The sequence below is a fragment of the Stegastes partitus genome, unplaced genomic scaffold (assembly GCF_000690725.1).
Source record: "Stegastes partitus isolate 25-593 unplaced genomic scaffold, Stegastes_partitus-1.0.2 Scaffold1940, whole genome shotgun sequence".
NCBI classification, from domain to species: domain Eukaryota; kingdom Metazoa; phylum Chordata; class Actinopteri; family Pomacentridae; genus Stegastes; species Stegastes partitus.
Genome location: NW_007579671.1, coordinates 1 through 9540, shown reverse-complemented (window position 1 = coordinate 9540; position 9540 = coordinate 1). Strand labels below are relative to the sequence as shown.

General features: G+C 49.4%; 2 non-coding genes across 2 annotated transcripts; both read left to right on the top strand.

Moving 5' to 3' along the window:
• The first annotated feature begins 5554 nt into the window (after positions 1-5554).
• trnaa-agc (transfer RNA alanine (anticodon AGC)) lies at positions 5555-5627 on the top strand. Its single transcript has one exon. It is a non-coding gene; the product is annotated as a tRNA-Ala (tRNA).
• Positions 5628-7920: 2293 nt separating this feature from the next.
• trnas-gcu (transfer RNA serine (anticodon GCU)) lies at positions 7921-8002 on the top strand. Its single transcript has one exon. It is a non-coding gene; the product is annotated as a tRNA-Ser (tRNA).
• Positions 8003-9540: the final 1538 nt, after the last annotated feature.

Below are 9540 nucleotides of genomic sequence, written 5' to 3'. Positions count from 1 at the left end.
AGTGTCCTGGAGAACACGGGCATCCATCCCACTACCTCTGGCATGCTAAGCTAGCGCTCTACCATCTGAGCTAACTCCCCTCTGACAGCTGGTCCAGCTGCCCTCCACACTCTGGACAGAACCTGTGTCTGTACCAGAACCAGGTAAGAAGTCAAAGCTACCTTTAAAACCACATTGGGACCCTGAGAAGATGATCATGGCCTGACCACCGCCCACCGCGGCAGTATGAGGACACCAGGCAGCAACAATAGTGTTACACCAAGTGGGGCTTCACAGTGTGATACTAACTAGTTGTGGGTCTGTGGTGTCCAGCGTCTGTCGTTGTGTGTCCTCTACTTGTGTGTCCATCTGTCTTTGTGTCTCCTCAGCTTCTTCTCTCAGCTCCTTCAGGACGGACAGTTTACTGAGGAGTCGACACAGCGCCTCCTGCTGGACACACAGACACACAACAGTCTGACGAACCCTGCTCATGGGGCTGTTGTGATGCTGCTGGTTGCAGTGATGCAGGTGTATGGTACCTGTCTGACCGGATGCTCCGCTCCCAGCTCACTCTGATTGGTCGGCTGCAGGAAGTCAGCATCAGCTGCCACAAACACACAAATAAACATCAGTCAGAAACCTGATGCTGAATTTAGCCTCAAAAGCTTTGCCAGCAGAAATTCTGCTGCTCAGCCACAAGATGACCCAGCTCAGCATTCCCTCAGTTCTATGAGCCGGTCCCAGTTCAAATGACTCACGGCCCGTTATTGGCCAGAGACTCAGCAGACTAACTGTTGACTGAACTAACATGTCAGAGCAGATCAGTCAGGATGTTCTGTAAACCATCTCCCTCCATCTTTGTCCACATGGGCATTGATCTGACTTTACCTCCAAGTCTATCTGACTTCAGTCTGACAAGATTCCTGAACATGTCTGAAGAACAGATGGACACAGGAGAGCAGCTCCTCAGGACCAGACTCAGCATCATCTGCCTCTCCAGCAGAACAGACTCTCCTCTGAGGACAGCACAGTCCACATGGTGGACAGAGAAGACCGATGGTCTGAGACTGGAGCAGCATCTCCACCCAGAGGAGACTCTATGACACCACCCACCAGGTTCCTGTAACTCAGCCATGAGACCTGTGCACACAACGTTTCATCATCATTAACATCTGGAGTCCTGACATGGCCCATTCAGATCCTTTGCTGTGTGAACTGGAAGCTCCACCTCCATTATTACTGCTGTTGGACCACCTGGTTTCACAGCCATTCACACCTGGAGACAGGTGAGTTCTGGTGGTGAATGGGCCACTAGCCATGTGAGCTGGAGGGAAGCTATCAGAACTGAAGAAGAACCTTGGATGAAGGTGGAACATCCTCCAGAACCTAAAAGAGAAGTCCAACTGGTTTCTACTGATGCTCTGAGATACCAATACATGATGGACCTTTGAACGTCGCAGCTCATCCACAGAAAACTTCATCGTTACATGGACTTCCTCTCCGTCAAACACTCAGACTGCATCATTCAAGTGTGTCCATGTGAGGATATGTGGAGGAGCAGATCATACAAAGGACATGACCTCCTCTCATTCACAGAAGATGATAAAATGAAGTGTCCTGGAGAACACGGGCATCGATCCCGCTACTTCTCGCATGCTAAGCTAGTGCTCTACCATCTGAGCTAACTCCCCTCTGACTCAGTGGAGGTGTAGCTCCTCCTGGTTCTTCTTCCTCTCTTCCCTGCATGATTCAATTTTAATGATGGAATCCTGCTTCATTTAGGAGCAGAGAACCTCTGTTGGAAGAGAACTGTGCAGATGAGGACCACCATGTCAGAGGGGAGTTAGCTCAGATGGTAGAGCGCTAGCTTAGCATGCCAGAGGTAGCGGGATTGATGCCCGCGTTCTCCAGGACACTTTAAACCTTTAAGGTTCTCTGTACTAAGCAGACTTCTCATTATGTTCTGTCACGGCCGATCAGTGCTGAGCTCAGAGGTCCAACAAGAGAACATCACTCTGGTTCAGATCAGTCAGGATGTTCTGTAAGTCACTGATTCAAGCAAAGCATAACGTTACCTCCAAGTCTATCTGAGTTCGGTTTGACGAGATCCAGATCAGGACAATCCTGAGCATGATGTCCAGCACTCTAACAGAGGGATGAAGCCAGCAGTGTTTCATATCCCAAGTCTGGAAAGAGCTCATCTAATCATGTAATCCGCCACCTCTCGCATGTGAAGTGAGCGGTCTCCTGTAAACTCAGTTAACTTCTCTGGTTGTAGCCCCTGGTTATTCCACTAGGTGGCGCCTGCAGCCTTTGCAGTCCTACTCACGTTGCTCTTTGAAATCACTGAGCCTTTTGTCTGCTGTTGGTAGTTTTACTGCATGAACAGCGTGAGTCAGCCATCACCAGGACGGTTTTCTTCTTACCAGAGCTGTGCGGGTCCTCCAGCAGGGGGCGCGCTGCCTCCATGTCACTGTGAAGGTCCTCCTTGGTCTGCAGGGAGGATGAGGAGGACAGTCGGGGGGTGGAGGTGATGAAGGAGCTCCTGACCTGTCGAGCCTTGCCGACGTCGGGACTCTCAGCCACAGAACCAAGACCGTCCAGTTCGGGATGAGGAGTCGGACTCTGATCGTTCAGGAGATAAATGATCAATCAGCAGGTCAGATGAACATGTGTTGGGTCAGTCTGGGTCACTTCAGCCGGCACTGCTGCTCCACTGTCTGAGATTAGTTGGTTATCCGGGACCCAGAACTAAGTTCTGTAAAACGTTCTGGTAGAATTTTGAGAATTTCCTGTTTTCAGACCTCAGAATTTTTCAATTTTGACCCTCACACAAAAATATCTGACCTGGGAAGTTCTGGCAGAATGTTGAGAATGTCTTATGTTTGCAGACCTGGAATTTTTGTCATTGTACCCTCAAAAAACCTGTGAAGCCACTTTAGGGTTCAATATCTCCAGAAATAAAAGTCCGGCAGCCGTGAACTGTGGTGACCCAGACAGTCAGCAGGATCCAGCAGATCTAATGACCCAGTGGATCCAGCAGATCTAATGACCCACTGGATCCAGCAGATCTAATGACCCAGTGGATCCAGCAGATCTAATGACCCAGTGGATCCAGCAGATCTAATGACCCACTGGATCCAGCAGACAGAGGACACATATTTACTGATTGGTCCTTCTGTTTATTGAAGAGAACGAGGGAAACACGTTCACACTTTGTGGTGCTGATCCATAAAGTCCCTGTCAGTGTCTATCTATGGATGGATCCATGGTTCTACTAGAACCCAGTCTCTGGTCACATGTCACCAACTGCTGAGGCTCTAACATCAGCAGAACCTGATGTGGTGAAGCTGGACCAGACAAGGTTCCAGGTTTTACATGTTCAGACTAAATGGTGATGTGGATCATTGGTAGGAACCAGAACCTGGAGTTCTAGGTGCTGGTTCTGGAGGTGCAGAGGTACAAGCTGATAGAAGCTGCACTTATGAAACAGAATCATGGCGAGGACAGAGAGGATGCTGGTTCCCTTGGTCTACTGAGGCACCGTGTGATGTTGCAGGATTTTGTGGACAATTTTGTTTTCCAGCAAGAGCCCTGCAGTACAACCCGAGGCTACAGGGACAGGAGCTGCGACGGTCGAGCTTCTGCCAGCTTCTGTGGGTAAAGGCAGAAGGCAGGAGGTGTGCTGTCGTCACCTGTACGCTGCAGGGTGGCAGGAGGCTGAGTCCGGTGTCGACCCTACAGAAGGTGAGCTCCTGTTCCAGCTCGTACAGGCGCTGAGCAGCTCTGGTCTGCTCTGCCGTCATCTTCTCCACCTGAGGACAGAAAGTGGGTTTTACGTTCAAACACTGAGTTTGTAGTAAACCCTGAAGGAAAAGGAGAGAGAACTCAGAGGTGTCTTCTGTCAGCAGGACTCAGAACGATGGAAACCAGAACAAAATAATGAACAAATATTCTTTTTTCAATGTCTGCAGCTTTAAATGAAAACGATCAGATCACACAGCAGACCTTCAGCAGACAAGCCTGTGTCTGGGTGGTGTCACAGTGGTGAAATAACGACAGCGTCTTCAAGAACACACCAGAACATTCTCATGATAGTTCAGTACATACCATGTTTAACAATGTGATGTACACTAACAGACTATTTCAGCTGACTGTGGTGTGTGTGAAGCCAACAAGTGATCCAAACTACAGCATCACCCAACAGCGCTGATGTTTCAGCTTGTGTTCATGAAAATGTAAGAAAGAGGAATCCACTGGGAGACATGGAGGCGCCACGCACTGGAGATACCAAACTGTTGACAGCTCATATCGAACTGTGAGCGTTTGTCCCGGTCACAGCAGAACCAGTCATGGATCACAGTCCACAGAGCGGCTCACAATTTGGTTTCCTTTGTAGAATCTTATCAATGTGCTTCAGAGAGTTAAAGACAAAAACGTCTGGAGACAATCACAGCAAACAGCAGACAAACGAGACACAACTAAAGAAGTGCTGTGATTATCAGAGAGGATGGACCACTTCAGCAGTGATCCATCCTCTCTGTGCACTCAGACACACAGAGCAGCTGCCTGGATCACACTGCTGGAGCCTCAGGGCCTGGGGAGCAAAGCATGATGGGAGATGGAGTCAGAGGCGCTGGCAGACAGGAGGGCGGAGCTACACGACAGGTGAGGGTATTCTGACTGATCAGAAATGTGAAACTGTACCTTCAGCAGAGAGGAAACGATTGAAGGAGAAGAAGACGACAGCAGAGCTCCAGAAAACAGCTGCAGGAAGCAGGAGAGCCAGAGGTCAGACCTCCTGCTGGGAGGAGCTCAGTGAGGTACAGGTGAGTCCGAACCACTGGATCAGAACCAGGTGATGATTATTCAGGACTGTAGTCAGGAAACATATCACTGCATCATCTCAGAAACTCAGTTGTGCAACATATTTCCAGGGTTCAGTACCTCCAGACATAAAACCAACAGCATGGCATCATACATGGAAAAAAGGTGCAAAATGTCCAAACAAGGGCAGAATCATGGCCCCAGGAAGTTCCTGTGAGTGTCTGAGCACAACTGTGCCATCAGTCCCGTGTCCACCTGTCCAGGTGAGTGACGGGGAGCAGGACAGATGTGCTTCCGTCTCTCAAAACTCAGACTGAGAGGAAACACTGATGCTGAAGTGTGGAGGAATGCTTCCTCAAATCACTGCACACAGTGTCTAAAGCGAATCGCTGCTGGGCTCAACCCGCCAAGATTCCTGGTGCAGCTGTTTTTATGGAGGAAGAGCCAGTCGAAGAGCTGATCGGCCATAAGGGGGTTCATAAGTCTGCTTAGTACAGAGACCCTTAAAGGCTTAAGGTCCCCTGGAGAACACGGGCATCGATCCCGCTACCTCTGGCATGCTAAGCTAGCGCTCTACCATCTGAGCTAACTCCCCTCTGACAGCTGGTCCGGCTGCCCTCCACCGTGCTCCCTGTCAGCTGATCTAGAACCAGTCAACAGAAGTTCTCTGCTCCGAAATGAAACAGAACTCCAGCACCAAAATAGAGTCATGACAGTTAGAAAAGGAAGAGGACGGAGGAGGCCTTCAGGGGAATTAGCTCAGATGGTAGAGCGCTCGCTTAGCATGCGAGAGGTAGCGGGATCGATGCCCGCATTCTCCAGAACACTTTATCTGTTTCTTATCTCTGCATAGTGGGAAAGTCCAGGTTCTGGTTCCTACCAATGATCCTCATCACCATTTAAGTTAAACATGTAAAACCAGAACCCTGTCTGGTCCAGCTTCACCACATCAGGTTCTACTGATGTTAGAGTCTCAGCAGTTGGTGGAATGTGACCAGAGACTGGTTCTAGTAGAATCATGGATCCATCCATAGACAGACACTGGCAGGGACTCTCTGGATCAGCACCAGCCTGGTTGGACATCTGAACTTTTTTCCAATTTAAGGACCAAGTCGTAAAAATGTGTCCTCTGTTGGATCCGTTCCATCATTTCTGAAGATACTGGACCCTAGAAAAGGCTTCACATCCTCGTGTGAGGGAGTCTCAGGTCAGCAGCTCAGTGGGTCAGACTGAGTTCAGCCAAAACCAAGCTGTGAGGCCCGAACAACAAATCAGGAAATGGTGAACAAAATCTGAGACGGTGCAGCGACACGGACAGACTCACACTGGTCCTGGTGTGTAGCTGCAGCTGTGTCACTGTGTTAGTGTGTTAGTGTGTGTGTGTGTGTCAGTGTGTGTGTACCAGCTGCGTCTTGGTGTGTAGCTCCTGCTGCAGTTGTATCTCTGTGTGTTGTTGTGTTAGGTTGTGCTCCATCAGGTTTGTGTTTGTCGCCTCCTGCTGGTGGAGTTGTGTCACTGCGACCTGCTGCTCCACCTGCAGCCTGCTCAGCTCTGATTGGCTGCTGTCCATTTCCTGCTGCAGACGCTGGAGCTCCTCTAATTGTCAGCACCACAAACAAACAAACAAACAAACAAACAAACAAACAAACAAACAAACAAACAAACAAACAAAGGCATCATCAGTATCACTTCCCAGCTTTACAGGTGAGACGTTGACATGAAAGGTAAACTTTGGTCTCTGTGTTCTGACTCTTGTTGAGGTTGTTGTTGTGTTGATGACGTACCTGCGTGGAAGCGCCGGTGGGCGTGTCCTCTCTCCTCCTGANCTGAAAACACCTGAAACATTTTACTGTAAAATGAGTCCACAGTATATAAAATGTTGACTTTCTGAAATAACTGATGGAAAATATCCACGTGTTTTCAGCACATTCTAATATTTTGGGATGCACTGGTGTTTCTGCTCCACTACATTTCAGGTGAGTCCGCAGACAGACATTCAGCCCTCTGCTCCTGGACTGCTGTCTCCTAACACAAGAGCTGCAACAAGGGAATAGTCATTTAATAAGAAGGTTCAGTCACTTTTGTTTTCAGGCATAATGGAGTGTTTCTGCTGATTTTGAAGTTTCCTCCCGTCACAGCTCTTTGTCTTAATTTACAGTCTGTGTTGGTGCAGAGCTGACCAGACTGACAGGTCCTCTGTCTGAACACTGTGTCTGCAGATAAGAAGCAGATGAAGTGTCCTGGAGAACACGGGCATCGATCCCGCTACCTCTGGCATGCTAAGCTAGCGTGCTACCATCTGAGCTAACTCCCCTCTGACAGCTGGTCCAGCTGCCCTCCACCGTGCTCCCTGTCAGCTGATCCTAAAACACTGACAGTCAGTCAGAGCTGGAGGCTCATCATGAACACACTCATAGACTTTATTTAAAACCCATCAGCTCTGCTACCGTTCCTCAGACTGTCTCCAGAGTTTAAGATCTATAACTGAGATCTTGGAAACACCGCTGACCCTGTTCTAGTTCAGACTCCATGGGTCTCTGACCTGGTTCAGGGTTCCTTACTGGATGTTGGTCAGTTTATGGAGAACAAAGCGTAGAACACTGTTCCTTTCAAAGAGCAGGTTCTGTCCAGAGTGTGGAGGGCAGCTGGACCAGCTGTCAGAGGGGAGTTAGCTCAGATGGTAGCGCGCTAGCTTAGCATGCCAGAGGTAGCGAGATCGATGCCCGTGTTCTCCAGGACACTTTATCTTCTCCTGGCTGAGGTGAACAGTGATGTACCTCATGTTTAGTCAGCCAGGTGTCCACCTTTACCTGCCCCAGCCTACAGTGCACCTGAGTCCAAACGGGTTCCTGCAGGTACTGACCAGGTTTGTCCACCAGGTGATGGATGCTGAACTGCTGTCCAGGGTCTGGATCCAGGAGCTTCCTGGTCTCTCTGTTCTGGACCAGGTTCTGCAGCTCCTTGTTTGCTGATTCATTCAGGACTTTTAGTCTGAGCTCCTCTAGAAGCAGCTTTTCCTTCAGAGACCCAGCAGGTTCTGGTGCCCCCCACAACAAAGCTCCAGGATCACAACACCAACCCTCCAGCAGGCACCAGGTCAGCTGCTGGAGCCCAGACGAGGTGGCCGAGTGGTTAAGGCGATGGACTGCTAATCCATTGTGCTCTGCACGCGTGGGTTCGAATCCCATCCTCGTCGAGTCTCCAGGTTTTAGTCACTTCAGGATGTTCTTGTTCGGTGCCTGCTTTCGATGTTTGGAGGAGCAGTCCTGGTGAATCAACTCAACAAAAACTNGTCACCGGATGCTGTTGTGAGCCAGCTGCAGCTCCCTCAGGTGCGTCAGGTGACCCAGTGTGTCCATCCTGGTGATCAGGTTGTGGTTCAGGTTCAACAGCTGCAGACGGTGACAGCTCTGCAGATTCTCTATGAACTGAAACACACACACACACACACACACACACACACACACAACAGGTTACTAACTGGCTGTTCTTTACCAGCTGGTTTTAACTGGTTGTTATTGTCACAGAACTTCAGCTCTCTGAGGAGGCCCAACGTCAGACCACGTGGATGTAAGAAGAACCAGCGACCCAAACCAACCAACCAGTACCGTACGCTGGTGTTTGGGGGTTTCTCTGTAGACTCAGGTCCAGAAACCACCACAGAGACAAACGAAGCAGCGCTACAGCTACAACGACAAATGTCTTATTCTGTCCAAAGGTGTTTAGTTTGCTGTCGTAGAGGAAAGAAAGCAGAAAATACTCACACTGAAGAAGCTGCAATCCCACAAGTTAGACTGTTTTTATTCAGAATGACATGAACTGATTGATTGCTGATAGGAACAGTTATTGATGAAGGGGGCAGACAGAAGGGGGGTTGTTCTCACCTTGAAGCGTTTGCCTCCCGTTGAGGACGACAGATTCAGAGACCGAACCAGACTCAGAGACTGAACACCTGCTAGCTTCAGCAGCAGCTCCTCCGTGATGTACCTGATACCTGCAGGGGGCGGAGTCAAAACCAGTGTCACAGATCCAGGTCCAAAAAACAGAACCAGAAGACCAAGCTGAGGATGTGGACCAGAACATGTCTGACAACATCAGCAGTCAAAGAAACAGGAGAGTTTGTCGGACGCAGCTGCATCGACAGGTGGCCTACAGGACTCTGACTTCCTCTCACCTGAGAGAACATGGACAGGTGGAGAAACACTATCAGGACTACAACTATGGCCGACTGCAGAGGGCTGCACGACGAAGCAGGGTCAACTTATCCAGACTTACTTTGTGTAAGTTGGCTCGACTCATCCTAAAGTCCCAGTCTGACTGAAATCTAAACTCTGAACAGAACCTGGTTGGTTTCACAGCACCAGTTAGAGAACTAGCAGGTTAAAGGAGAGCCACCGCATAGCTCAATAACTCACTGATCTCACGTCATAGTTCTGAACTCTGATCACTGAGTGCTGTCTACAAGGATGGAGCATCTACAAATGTAGAGCAGGAAAAAGTTCAGGAGCAGAAATGAAAGCTACGGAAGCCAAGAGCGCTCGTTTTCCGCTGCTGTTCTTCCTTCGCCGTTTAAAAAATGTGCGGCCATGACCGCTCTCGGCTTCCGTAGAAAGCAGCATGAAAGGAATGAAAAACAAAAGGCCCACGATGTGACGGAAAACACATTCGTGTTATTTCATGTAGGGGGGTGAACGTGGAAGTTCACGATCATGTTTGTCTCAGACAGGAGAAGAT